A 14629-nucleotide genomic window follows, 5' to 3' on the forward strand; every position below is an offset into this window, starting at 1 on the left:
TTCTGTTGAGGAAATGGACCTTCGTTTGCCTTTCGAGTTGTTTACAGGGTGACAGTCCACTTGTCGAAATGTCTGTGGGACCTGCGGGTTTTTCTGGACGATGCACGCGGGTGTCAGTGCCCCTTCGTCTTGTGCCTTCATCCACAGGTTTTCCTTCAAAGAGGTGTGCTGGCATCGGGTTCTTTTCAAGAGTGGACCGTGAAATTGGGGTCTTTCGGCATGTGGCACCACCCACGAGACTACATCTCGAACTTCCTCATGAGACCAGCCTCATCCTGAGGTGCGCCCGGAAGGTCGGGAACCCCTTGCAGACAGAGAAGGGGAGTCGACCCTCCTGTCGCAATCAGGAGAGGAGAAGGGGCTCAGATGAAGTGGTGCCGGGAACCTCGGTGTTCCCCTTGAGTGAGTCTGGTATGTCGCGGAACTTTTGGGGTCGCATCAAGGGTGCCAAGTACCGTTTCGCACTTCAGGATGGAACATGGGACTTCTCTTGAGATGCTGTAGCGGACAAAGGGCCTCATCTTGCGGAGACGAGGGAAGCACGTGGTTTTTCTCGGGTTGCGGTGGGATTCTCGAGTTACGACGGGGAATTCAGTCTTCCTCTTGTGTTGGCCCAGGAAGTCTAATCTTCCATTCGAGTTGCCAGGGAGAGCTGGGGATTGGGCTCCATTCACTGAAGGGCAAACTAGACCTCATCTAGGCTTGTATCCAGGACTTAATGTTCCTCTCCATAGGCGACAGGGATTTGGGGTTGCATTCCATACTCACCCGGGGAGTCAGGCCTCATCTCGAGGGGAAGCAAAGGACTCCACTCTCTTCTCGAATCGCGACAGGTATCTCTTGGAGCCCACTGAGTGGTCGTCGCTCTGTAGGAGAGCTCTAGTGTACATAAGCCTGTACATAAGTGAACACAGACACTCTGTGTGCATGTTGCTGCGTACCCAAAATAGGGCCACAAGGAGCCTCATGCTCTCCATGCAGCGCGGAAGCTGTGCAGCCACGCAGCAGCTGAAGAATCCAACCAATTGCTCTTTTCTTACCTCTGACAGAGCTCGCATTGCCGTAGCCCTTGGCAGTTTGGAAACACTGGACCCTAACCCCTCTCAAAGTAGGCCTGGGTTCTAGTTCGAATAGAAAGTCAATAGCGGAGCTGAGGACAGGAACGCGGCAGTCATTTATCACACGCTCCTGCAGCCTGCTACTACAGGGACACTAACGCTAGAAGCTAGGAATGTCTTTGCAAGGTGCGCAAAGGACAAGGGAGAACCTCGACCCTGACTCTAGTATTTCAGTCCCCTGAGCAGATCTGAGGTTCTCCCGCTGTAGAAGCTAACCCATTCCTTTCAAATACAGGCTTCCTAACACAGGGCCAGTTGGCTGCTTGCTCTTCCACGAAGCAGGCTTCCTTAACTTGCAAACTGCGAATTCCGCTTAACAGCCTGGAGGAAAATCGCTTCTTGGAAGAATTTTTTCAGAGGCTGTATCCCCGGAGCTGGGGCCAAGCTAGGGGACCCATACTGACAAGGGAAGGCAAAACCACATCCAATGTCTTTGCTCTGGAGGACAGCTTTGGTGAGCCTAAGTCTTTCAGGAATATTTCTGGCTCCAACAGAGTCAAATTCTGTGTGTGAAGCTGCACAGCCAAAATAGGGGAACAGAGAGCCTGATTCTCTCTGTGTAGCTTTGAAGCTGTCATTCAAACAACAGCTTGAGAATCCATACAATGCTCTCCCTTACTGCTAAGAGAATTCTCATTGCTGTCGTCCTTGACAGTTTGTAGAAATCCGCACCCTAACCCTTCTCCAAGTAGTCCTGGGTCCTAGCTCGGAACAACAGGCAACGGCGGAGCTGAGGCCAGTAAGGCACAAGTGAGGTCTCACACACTCTTGCAGCCTGATCGTCCAGGAGCAGTAAGGCCTCTTTTTCCCTGCAGGAGGCTCGCTTGCCTTGCCTCCTGTGAACTGCATTTCCCAGCCTGGGCGCAAAGCTGTTCCTGGAGATTTTTTCTCAGGGGCTGTTTCCCTGGAGCTGGGTCGGACCTCGGGGGCCCAACTCACAGGGGAAGACAAAACCACATGGACAGGTCTATGCTCTGTAGGAGAGCTCTAGTGAACCTCATCTCTCAGGAACATTCTTGGCTTCTACAGAGACACCTCTGTGCATGAAGCTACACACCCAACATAGTGGCAAAGGGAGTCTGATTCTCTCCGTGGGTGCTGATGCTTTGTGGCAAAGCACCTGCTAAGAATCCATCCGCATAGGCTTCCCTCACCTTGACAGAGGTCTCATTGCTGTAGTCCTTGCCAATTTGGAAAGAAGCAGACCCTTACCCTTCACCAAGTAGGCCCTTGTCCTTGTTTGAATGGAAAGGCAGTAGCTGAGCTGAGGCCAGTAAGGCGCCAGTCAAGTCTGACATATTCCCGATGCCTGCTCCTTCATGGAAAATAACGTTAGAATCTGGGAATGTCTTTGCAAGGCTGGCAAAGGGCAGTCAGGAACCTCGACCCTGCCTCTGGAATTTCTATCTTCTCAGCACATCTGGCGGTCTCGGTCAGGAGAAACTAACCCATTCCTTGCAAATATAGGCTTCCAAACACAGGCCGGTTGGCTGTCTCTTCTTGCCGAAGGAAGCTTCCTTATCCCACCTCCTGCGAACTCCGCTTCCCAGCCTGGGGGATAAGAGGTTCTTGGAGATCTTTTCTCAGAGGCTGTTTCCACGGAGCAGGGGCCGATCCCGGAGACCCACATGCACAGGGGAAGGGAAAACCGCATGGATAAGTCTTTGCTCTCTAGGAGTGCTCTAGTGAACCTCACTCTATGGGGAATGTTCTTGGCTCCAATGGGGACATCTCTGTGTGGGAAGCTACATAGCCAACATAGAGACACAGAGACCTGATTCTCTCTGTGCAGCTTTGACGCTGTCATTCAAACAACAAATTGAGAATCCACACAATGCTCTCCCTTACCACTGAGAGAGTTATCATTGCTGTAGCCCTTCGCAGTTTCTGGAAATAGGCACACAAACACTTCTCCAAGTAGGCCTGGGTTCAAGTTCCGATGAACATGCAATAGCGGAGCTGAGGCCAGTAAGGCACCAGTCAGGTGTCACACACTCTGGCAGCCTGCTCCTCCAGGGACAGTAAGGCCTCTATTTCCCTTCAGGAGGCTCGCTTGCCTTACTTCCTGTGAACAGCGTTTCCCAGCCTGGGCGGAAAGCAGTTCCTGGAGATCTTTTCTCAGGGGCTGTTTCCCCAGTGTTGGGGCGGACCTCGGGGACCCAACTCACAGGGGAAGGCAAAACCAAATGGACAGGTCTATGCTCTGTAGGAGATCTCTAGTGAACTTCCGGGGTCCAGCCCCAGCTGATCCAGGGTATTCGAAGCAAAGACGGCGTAGGCGAGGGTCAGGGAACAACTGCTTAATTAAACGTTAATTAAGGACATAAAGAGTAATAAAATGAGGATAGCTCAGTAGGAAAATTCAGTGGAGAAAAGAGGCTGAGTAGCTTGGTTTACGCGGGGGACCAATAAAACTTCAAGACAAGAAGCTTGCACCACTTACATAGGCCGCAGGCGTCCTTCCGTTCTCCCGAAGGAGAGGAGACACTGAGGCCTCCCCGGTCGGATCTTAGAAGCCCAGGCAAAATTAGTAAGCTTGGTGGGTTCCGCGCTCCAGATGGAGACTCAACCAGAGTGAGAGAGAGAGAGAGACATGGGGAGACCAGTATTTCGAGAAACTGATCCCAATTCTTTATTTTCCATGGTCTACTTTTATACACTGAGATGTTATGCAAAAGTCACGTGGGGTCAGCAGTCCTGACTTTTATCAAAGTCAGGTGCTTCATACAAAAGTATACAGAGGTCTTAGGGGTGTTACATCATCTTCTGGCCGGGGGGCCTGCTGACAATTTACGACCCTCTCCTTGTGACAGCGGTCAGTCAACCAGGACACTTATTTCTCCAGGGGTGATTATTCTTAAAACAGACGCCACCCAAATAAAGTTACATTCCTATAGGGTGAGGGTGTAATGGGTTTTAGTTAAGGAAAGAATTTACTTAGCCTAAGGTCTAACGTGATTTATATCAAAGGTTAATACTTATTTCTTCTATATATTCATTAATGTGTATAAGGGCAGGGGATGTGGAGACTTAGCAGTAAACATCAGCTCAACAAATGAAAAACCCTTCACCAATATGATTTCTAATCAGCCCATTATACTTATACTAATAATTTTCTAACTTTTCTAAGGAACCTGTTTTTAGAAGGTTTAAAGCATCTCGTGCCTCTCATGGTTGGGAGGCTGTGAGCAATCACATGTGGCCGGACAAGCCTGTCAGGCAGGCTAGAGAACCTTCAGAGGAGTTTGTAGGTTAAAACACTCTTGTCACACCCAGGGGTTTTTATCAACTGGAGCTCTAGGTTAACTCCTTCTCCGAAAGAGGTGGTGGGGGACAGCCCCCCGTAAAGTCAGAGGTGTAGGTGAGAGCACAAAGTAGTAAGGTAGGCAGGCTCTGGTTATGCGGGTAGATGCTCGAGGATTTCCAGGGGGACTCCTGAGGCTCGATCCCGCCTTTGCGTATGTCGAGCCTCCTTCCTCATGACCTTTGCCATGGGCGGAGTGCCTCACTCTGGCCCCCAACAGTGAACCTCCTCTCTCAGGAACATTCTTGGCTCCTATCGAGACACCTCTGTGCGTGTAGCTACACACGCAATGTAGGGGCAAAGGGAGCCAGATTCTTTCGTGGGGTGCTGATGCTTTTTGGCAAAGCACCTGCTTGAGAATCCATCAGCTTACGCTTCCCTCGCCTTGACAGAGGTCTCATTGCAGTAGCCCTTGGCAGTTTGGAAAGAAGAGGACCCTTACCTTTCATAAAGTGGGCCCTTGTCCTAGTTTGAAAGGAAAGGCAAGAGCTGAGCTGAGGCCAATAAGGCGCCAGTCAAGTCTGACATATTCCCGAAGCCTGCTCCTTCATGGAAAATAACGCTGGAATCTAGGAATGTCTCTGCAAGGCTGGCAAAGGGCAGTCAGGAGCCTGCACCCTGCCTCTGGAATTACCGATTTCTGAGCAGATCTGGAGGTCTCCTTTAGGAGAATCTAACTCATTCCTTCCATATTGAGACTTCCAAAAACAGGCCGGTCGGCTGCCTCTTCGTGCCCGAAGGAGGCTTGCTTTTCCTGCCTCCTATGAACCCAGCTTCCCAGGCTCTGGGAAAAGCGGATCTTGAAGATCTTTTCTCAGGGGTTGTTTCCACGGAGCTGGGGCTAAGCCTGGAGACCCAAACTCACAGGGGAAGAAAAACCACATGGACAAGTCTTTGCTCTCTAGGAGAGCTCTAGTGAACTTCACTCTGTCACGAACATTCTTGATTCATATGGAGACACCCCTATGTGTGAAGCTGCGTACCCAACATGGGGGCACAGAGAGCCTGATTCTCTCTGTGTAGCTTTAAAGATGTCGTTCAAAAAACACCTTGAAAATCCATACAATGCTCTTCCTTACCCGTGACAGAGTTCTCATTGCTGTAGCCCTTGGCAGTTTTTAGAAATCCGCACCCAAACCCTTCTCCAAGTAGTCCTGGGTCCTAGTTCGGAGGAACATGCAATGGCAGAGCTGAGGCCAGTAAGGCACCAGTCAGGTCTCACACACTCTGGCAGCCTGCTCCTCCAGGGGCAGTAAGGCCTCTTTTTCTCTGCAGGAGGCTCGCTTGCCTTGCCTTCTGTGAACTGCGTTTCCCAGTCTGGACGAAAAGCAGTTCCTGGAGGTGTTTTCTCAGGGGTTTCTTCCTCGGAGCTGGGGCGAACATCGGGAACCCAACTCACAGGGGAAGGCAAAACCATATGGACAGGTCTATGCTCCATAGCAGAGCTCTAGTGAACCTCATCTCCCAGGAACATTCTTGGCTCCTATAGAGACACCTCTGTGTTTGAAGCTACACACCCAAAATAGGGGCAAATGCAGCCTGATTCTCTCCGTGGGGTGCAGATGCTTTGTGGCAAAGCACCTGTTTGAGAATCCATCCGCTTCCACTTCCCTCTCTTTGACAGAGGTGTCTTTGCTGTAGCCTTTGGCAGTTTGGAAAGAAGCAGACCCTTACCCTTCACCAAGTAGGCCCTTGTCCTAGTTTGAACGGAAAGGCGATAGCTGAGCTGAGGCCAGTAAGGCGCCAGTCAAGTCTGACATATTCCTGAAGCCTGCTCCTTCATGGAAAATAACGCTAGAATCTAGAAATGTCTTTGCAAGGCTGGCAAAGGACAGTCAGGAACCTCGACCCTGCCTCTGGAATTTCCGTCTTCTGAGCAGATCTGGAGGTCTTCTTTTGGAGAAGCTAACCATTCCTTCCAAAGAGAGGCTTCCAAACACAGGCTAGTTGGCTGCCTCTACTTGCCTGAAGGAGGCTTGCTTGTTCCGCTTCCTGTGAACTCCGCTTCCCGCCTGGGGGAAAAGTGGTTCTTGGAGATCTTTTTTCAGGGGCTATTTCAACGGAGTTGGAGCTGAGCCCGGAGACCCACACGCACAGAGGAAGGCAAAACCACATGGACAAGTCTTTGCTCTGTAGGAGAACTCTAGTTAACCTCAGTATGTGAGGAAAGTCTTGGATTCTACGGGGATACCTCTGTGTGTGGAGCTGCATACCCAACAAGGGGGCACACAGGGCCTGATTCTCTCTTTGCAGCTTTGAAGCTGTCGTTCAAACAACAGCTTGAGAATCCATACAATGCTCTCCCTTACCTCTGAGAGACTTCTCATTGCAGTAGCCCTTGGCAGTTTTTACAAATCCGCACCCAAACCCTTCTCCAAGTAGGCCTGGGTCCTGGTTTGGATGGCCATGCAATGGCGGAGCTGAGGTCAGTAAGGCACCAGTCAGGTGTCACACACTCTGGCAGCCTGCTCCTCCAGGGACAGTAAGGCCTATTTTTCCCTGCGGGAGGCTCGCTTGCCTTGGCTCCTGTGAACTGCGTTTCCCAGCCTGGGCAAAAAGCGGTTCCTGGAGATCTTTTCTCAGGGGCTCTATCCCCAGAGCTGGGGTGGACCTCGGGGACCCATCTCACAGGGGAAGGAAAAACCACATGGACAGGTCTATGCTCTGTAGGAGACGTTAGTGTGTCTCATCTCTTAGGAACATTCTTGGCTCGTAGAGAGACACCTCTGTGTGTAAAGCTACACACCGAACATAGGGGCACAGGGAGCCTGATTCTCTCTGTGGGGTGCTGATGCTTTGTGGCAAAGCACCTGTTTGAGAATCCATCCGCTTACGCTTCCCTCGCCTTGACAGAGGTCTCATTGCTGTGTCTCTTGGCACTTTGGAAAGAAGCAGACCCTTACCCTTCACCAAGTAGGCCCTGATCCTAGTTTGAAAGTAAAGGCAATAGCTGAGCTGAGGCCAGTAAGGCACCTGTCAACTCTGACATATTCCCAATGCCTGCTCCTTCATGGAAAATATTGCTAGAATCTAGGAATGTCTTTGCAAGGCTGGCAAAGGGCAGTCAGGAACCTCGACCCTGCCTCTGGAATATCTATCTTCTGAGCAGATCTGGAGGTCTCCTTCTGGAGAAGCTAACCCATTCCTTGCAAATAGAGGCTTCCAAACACAGGCCGGTTGGCTGCCTCTGCTTGCCTGAAGGAGGCTTGCTTTTCCTGCCTCCTATGATCCCTGGTTCCCAGCATGGGGGAAAAGCAGATTCTTGGAGATCTTTGCTCAGGGGTTGTTTCCACGGAGCTGGGGTTGTGCCCAGAGACCCACACATACAGGGGAAGGCAAAACCACATGAACAAGTCTTTGCTCTCTAAGAGAGCTCTAGTGAACCTCAGTCTTTGACGAACGTTCTTGGCTCCTATGCGGACACCTCTGTGTGTGAAACTGCGTACCCAACATGGCGGCAGAGAGCCTGATTCTCTCTGTGCAGGTTTAATGCTGTCGTTCAGAAAACAGCTTGAGAATCCATACAATTCTCGCCCTTACCTCTGAGAGAGTTCTCATTGCAGTAGCCCTTGGCAGTTTGTAGAAATCTGCACCTAAACCCTTCTCCAAGTAGGCCTGAGTCCCAGTTCGGAGGAACAAGCAATGGCGGAGCTAAGACCAGTATGGCACCAGTCAGTTTTCACACACTCTGGCAGCCTGCTCCTCCAGGGACAGTAAGGCTTCTTTTTCTCTGCAGGAGGCTCACTTGCCTTACTTCCTGTGAACAGCCTTTCCCAGCCTGGGCGAAAAGCGGTTCCTGGAGATCTTTTCTCAGAGGCTGTTTTCTCGGAGCTGGGGCGGACCTCGGGGACCCAACTCACAGGGGAAGGCGAAACCACATGTACAGGTGAGCACTCTGTAGGAGAGCTCTTGTGAGCCTCATCTCTCAGGAACATTCTTGGCTCCTGTAGAGACACCACTGTGTGTGAATCTACACACCCCACATAGGGGCAAAGGGAGCCTGATTCCCTCCATGGGGTGCTGATGCTTGGTGGCAAAGAACCTTCCTGATAATCCATCCGCTTATGCTTCCCTCGCATTTACGGAGGTCTCATTGCTGTAGCCCTCGGCAGTTTGGAAAGAAGAAGACCCTTACCCTTCATAAAGTAGGGCCTTGTCCTACTTTGAATGGAAAGGCAATAGCTGAGCTGAGGCCAATAAGGCGCCAGTCAAGTCTGACATATTCCCAAAGCCTGCTTCTTCAGGAAGATAACTGTAGAATCTAGGAATGTCTTTGCAAGGCTGGCAAAGGGCAGTCAGCACCCTGCACACTGCCTCTGGAATTACCGACTTCTGAACAGATCTGGAGGTCTCCCTTAGGGGAAGCTAACCCATTCTTCCAAATTGAGGCTTCCAAACGCAGGCCGCTTGGCTGCCTCTTGCTCTCTGAATGAGGCCTGCTTTTCCCGCCTCCTATGAACCCCACATCCCAGCCTCTGGGAAAAGCGGATCTTGAAGATCTTTTCTCAGGGGTTGTTTCCACGGAGCTGGGGCCGAGCCTGGAGCCCCAAACGCACAGGGGAAGAAAAACCACATGGACAAGTCTTTGCTCTCTAGGAGAGCTCTAGTGAACCTCACTCTGTCAGGAACGTTCTTGTTTCCTATGGAGACACCCCTGTCTGTGAAGCTGTGTACCGAACATGGAGACACAGAGTCTGATTCTCTCTGTGCAGCTTTGAAGCTGTCATTCAAACAACAGCTTGAAAATCCATACAATGCTCTTCCTTACCCGTGACACAGTTCTCATTGCTATACCCCTTGGCAGTATTTAGAAATCCATACCCAAACCCTTCTCCTAGTAGGCCTGGGTCCTAGTTCGGAGGAACATGCAATGGCGGAGCTGAGGACAGTAAGGCACCAGTCAGGTCTCACACACTCTGGCAGCCTGATCGTCCAGGGACACTAAGGCCTGTTGTGCCTTGCAGGAGGCTCGCTTGCATTACCTCCTGTGAACTGCGTTTGCCAGCCTGGGGGAATAGCGGTCCCTGGAGATCTTTTCTCGGGGGCTCCTTCCCCTGAGCTGGGGCGGACCTCGGGGACCCAACTCACAGGGCAAGGCAAAACCATATGGACAGGTCTATGCTCTGTAGCAGACTTCTAGTGAACCTCATCTCTCAGGAACATTCTTGGCTCCTATAGAGACACTTCTGTGTGTGAAGCTGCGTACCTAACATAGGGGCACAGAGAGCCTGATTCTCTCAGTTCATTTTGACGCAGTCGTTCAGAAAACAGCTTGAGAATCCATAAAATGCTCTCCCTTACCGCTGAGAGAATTCTCACTGCTGTAGCCCTTGGCACTTTGTAGAAATCCGCACCCAAACGCTTCTCCAAATAGGCCTGGGTCCTAGTTCGGAGGAACAGGCAATGGTGGAACTGAGGCCAGCAAGGCAACAGTCAGGTTTCACACACTCTGGCAGCCTGCTCCTCCAGGGACAGTAAGGCCTCTTTTTCTCTGCAGGAGATTCGCTTGCCTTACTTCCTGTGAACAGCGTTTCCCAGCCTCAGCGAAGCGGTTCCTGGAGATCTTTTCTCAGGGACAGTTTCCCCGGAGGTGTGGCGGACCTCGGGGACCCAACTCACAGGGGAAGGAAAAACCACATGGACAGGTCTATGCTCTGTAGGAGAGGTTTAGTGAACCTAATCTCTCAGGAACATTCTTGGCTCCTATAGAGACAACTCTGTGTGTGAAGCTACACTCCCAACATTGGGGAACAGGGATCTTGGTTCTCTCCGTGGGGTGCTGATGCTTTGTAGTAAAGCACCTGCTTGAGAATCCGTCCTCTTAGGCTTCCCTCGCCTTGACAGAGGTCTCATTGCTGTAGCCCTTGGTAGTTTCAAAGAAGAAGACCCTTCCCCTTCATAAAGTAGGCCCTTGTCCTAGTTTGAATGGAAAGGCAATAGCTGAGCTGAGGCCAATAAGGAGCCACTCCCCTCTGACACATTCCCGAAGCCTGCTCCTTCATGGAATATAACTCTAGAATCTTGGAATGTCTTTGCAAGGCTGGCAAAGGGCAGTCAGGAACCAGCACCCTGCCTCTGGAATTACCGACTTCTGAGCAGATCTGGAGGTCTCCTTTAGGAGAAGCTAACCCATTCCTTCCAAATAGAGGCTTCAAAACACAGGCAGGTTGGCTGCCTTTCGTGCCCGAAGGAGGCTTGCTTTTCTCTCCTCCTGTGAACCCCAGTTCCCAGCCTCTGGGAAAAGCGTATCTTGAAGATATTTTCTCAGGGGTTGTTTCCACGGAGCTGGGGCCGAGCCCGGGGCCCAAAGGCACAGGGGAAGGCAAGACCACATGGACAGGTCTATGCTCTGTAGCAGACCTCTAGTGAACCTCATCTCTCAGGAGCATTCTTGGCTCCTATAGAGACACCTCTGTGTGTGAAGCTGCGTACCTAACATAGGGGCACAGAGAGCCTGATTCTCTCTGTTCATTTTGATGCTGTCGTTCAGAAAACAGCTTGAGAATCCATAAAATGCTCTCCCTTACCACTGAGAGAATTCTCACTGCTGTAGCCCTTGGCACTTTGTAGAAATCTGCACACAAACGCTTTTCCAAGTAGGCCTGGGTGCTAGCTCGGATGAACAGGCAATGGCGGAGCTGAGGCCAGTAAGGCAACAGTCAGGTTTCACACACTCTGGCAGCCTGCTCCTCCAGGGACTGTAAGGCCTCTTTTACTCTGCAGGAGATTCGCTTGCCTTACTTCCTGTGAACAGCATTTCCCAGCCTCGGCGAAGCGGTTCCTGGAGATCTTTTCTCAGGGACAGTTTCCCCGGAGGTGTGGCGGACCTCGAGGACCCAACTCACAGGGGAAGGCAAAACCACATTGACAGGTCTATGCTCTGTAGGAGAGGTTTAGTGAACGTAATCTCTCAGGAACATTCTTGGCTCCTATAGAGACAACTCTGTGTGTGAAGCTACACTCCCAACATTGGTGCACAGGGAGCTTGATTCTCTCCGTGGGGTGCTGATGGTTTGTGGCAAAGCACCTGCTTGAGAATCCATCCTCTTAGGCTTCCCTCACCTTGACAGAGGTCTCATTGCTGTAGCCCTTGGCAGGTTGCAAAGAAGAAGACCCTTACCCTTCATAAAGTAGGGCCTTGTCCTAGTTTGAATGGAAAGGCAATAGCTGAGCTGAGGTCAATAAGGAGCCAGTCCCGTCTGACACATTCCCGAAGCCTGCTCCTTCATGGAAAATAACTATAGAATCTAGGAATATCTTTCAAGGCTAGCAAAGGACAGTCAGGAACAAGTACCCTGCCTCTGGAATTACTGACTTCTGAGCAGATCTGGAGGTCTCCTTTAGGAGAAGCTAACCCATTCCTTCCAAATAGAGGCTTCAAAACACAGGCAGGTTGGCTGCCTTTCATGCCCGAAGGAGGCTTGCTTTTCTCTCCTCCTATGAACCCCAGTTCCCAGCCTCTGGGAAAAGCGTATCTTGAAGATATTTTCTCAGGGGTTGTTTCCACGCAGCTGGGGCCGAGCCTGGAGACCCAAAGGCACAGGGGAAGGCAAGACCACATGGACAAGCCTTTGCTCTTTAGTATAGCTCTAATGAACCTCACTGTGTCAGGATCTTTCTTGATTCCTACGGAGACACACCTGTGTGTGAAGCTGCGGCCACAGAGAGCCTGATTACCCCTGTGCAGCGCTGAGTCTGGGCGGCTAAACAACAGCTTGGGAATGCAGCCTGGGGCGCTTCCCTTCCCTCTGACAGAGCTCTCCTTCGGTCCCTAAGCCCTCTGCAAGGAGGCATGGATCATAGGTGCAAAGGGAAGGGAAGAGCGGAGCTGAGGCCAGTAAGGCGCCCGCCAGTCACGTCTCCCCCACTTCCGCAGTCTATTCCTTCCCCTGCGTGAAAGCTTGAAGCTGGGAAGGGCTTGGCGAGGCTCGCCCAGGCAGAGCAGCCTCTAGGCCGGGGCTCTGCGATATCGCGCCTGGGCGCAGATCTGGAACTCCGCCGGAGTGGAAGCTCGTTCGGTCCTTCCCAATACAGGCTTGCAAGCACCCGACGGCGGCCTGACTCTATTCTCCCGCGTGCTGGGAGTGGGCTTCCAATCCAGGGCACAGAGCACTGCCTGGAGCTCTCTGCTCAGGGGCTGGTTCCCCTGCACTGGGACTGTGCTAGGGAGCCCAAAGGCACAGGGGAAGGCCCCAAACCACATGCACACGACTCTGCTCTGGAGCTGAGCTCCGGGGAAGCCCAGTCTGTAAGGCGGTTTCTGAACACAAACGGAGGAACACTCTGGCTGTGGAGCTCCCTCCCCATGACAGGGGCACTGGGACCCTGATTCCCTCCGTTCAGCGCTGAGTCTGGGCTACCAAGCAACAGCTTGGGAATGCAACCTGGGGCATTTCCCTTCCCTCAGACAGAGGTCTCCTTGCGGGAGGCTTTCGCAGTTTGCACACCCCCGTGCCCTAAGCCGTCTGCAAGGAGGCCTGGCTCCTAGGTCCAAAGGGAAGGCAAGAGCGGAGCTGAGGCCAGTCAGGAGCCAGTCATGTCGCCCACACTCCCGCGGCCTGCTCCTTTGCAGGTGCAAACGCTAGAAGCTGGGAAGGGCTTGGCGAGGCTTGCCAAGCAGAGCAGCCTCTCGACAGGGGCTCTGTCCTATCGCGCCTGGGCGCAGGTCTGCAGCTCCGCTGGTGTGGAAGCTCGCTCGGTCCTTTCCAATACAGGCTTGCAAGGACCCGCCGGCAGCCTAACTCATCTCTCCCGCGTGCTGGGACTGGGCATCCAGGCCTGGGCACAAAGCACTGCCTGGAGCTCTTTGCTCAGGGGCTGGTTCCCCTACGCTGGGGCTGTGCTAGGGAGCCCAAACGCACATGTCAAGGCCCCAAAACACATCCACACGTCTCTGCTCTGCAACAGAGCTCCGGGGAAGCCCAGTCTGGCAGGCGCTTTCTGGGCACAAAGGGAGGAACACTCTGCCTGTGGAGCTTCCTCCCCAAGACAGGGGCACTAGGACCCTGATTCCCTCCGTTTACCGCTGAGTCTGCATTGCCAAGCAACAGCTTGGGAACGCAGCCTGGGGCGCTTCCCTTCCCTCGGACAGAGCTCTCCTTGCGGTAGGCCTTGGTAGTTTGCATACAATGGGGCCCTAAGCCCTCTGCAAGTTGGCCTGGCTCCTAGGTCCAAAGGGCAGGCCAGAGCGGAGCTGAGGCTGTCAGGCTCCAGACACATCTCCCATACTCCTACATCCTGCTCCTACCCGGGCGTGAACGCTAGAAGCTGGGAAGGTACCTGGACCGTGCAGGGGCGGGGCGAACGCGGGCGGGGTGGGGCGGGGGTTGGCTTCTGGCGGGGGTGGGGGCGGGCTTCCCAGTTGTGCTCTCGGAGGTGGACACTGAGGCTGAAAACGCGCCGGGAGCGCACCCGGGACTGGGTAAACCCGGGCTGCGCGGGTCGAGATTCCGATGGCTTTAGGTGGGGGTCGGTCCCAGTTGTGCTCCCGGGGGTCGCCACTGCGGCTGGGAACGCGCAGGGAGCGCGGCAGGGGCGGGGCTAACCCTGGCGGCGCGGGGCGGGGGTCGGCTAATGGGGGGTATGGGGAGGGGTTCCCAGTTGTGCTCTCGGGGGTTGCAACTGCGGCTGGGAACGCCCATTTCGTCCGCTCCTGGGTCCCCAAGGATCGCCATACCGTGGGTGCAGCGGAGGTCTGCGGACCACAGGTAAGGGAACTGGGACTGCGTGGAGGAGGGAACCAAGTATTCCGACGTCTGTTGGCACATTCTCGGAGCTCCCCAACCTGGCGGTCGCAGAAAAGCCTTGCCTTTGGGGTCAAGGCCTTTACCGCTCCACCCCTCTGCTGAAAAATCTCCGAGTCTGCGCGGTTCTTCCAAGCAGCCTAGTGTCCGCTGGAAGTCCAAGGGACAGAACACTGAACTCTGGCCGGCTGGCCCAGACCTGCTTCTGGCACTTTGTAAGCCAGCGGGCCCTTGAGCACCTGCTGGGATGGGAAAGGGAAGGGTCCACGGATTGCACCCTAGAAACTTAGTAGGGTGCATGGATTTCAAACCCTGGTGGCCGCCCAGGCAGCAAAGAAGGGGGTGGGCACCTTGCTGCCCTTTCATGGCAGAATCTGTGGTTGTCCAGCTGCTTGGGCCTTTTCATGAGGACCCTGTGCAATTAAAGTTTGGTGTTTTGGAACTGAATAATTAGAACGTGTAAA

This window comes from Bubalus kerabau, unplaced genomic scaffold, assembly GCF_029407905.1.
Source record: "Bubalus kerabau isolate K-KA32 ecotype Philippines breed swamp buffalo unplaced genomic scaffold, PCC_UOA_SB_1v2 scaffold_37, whole genome shotgun sequence".
NCBI lineage: Eukaryota > Metazoa > Chordata > Mammalia > Artiodactyla > Bovidae > Bubalus > Bubalus kerabau.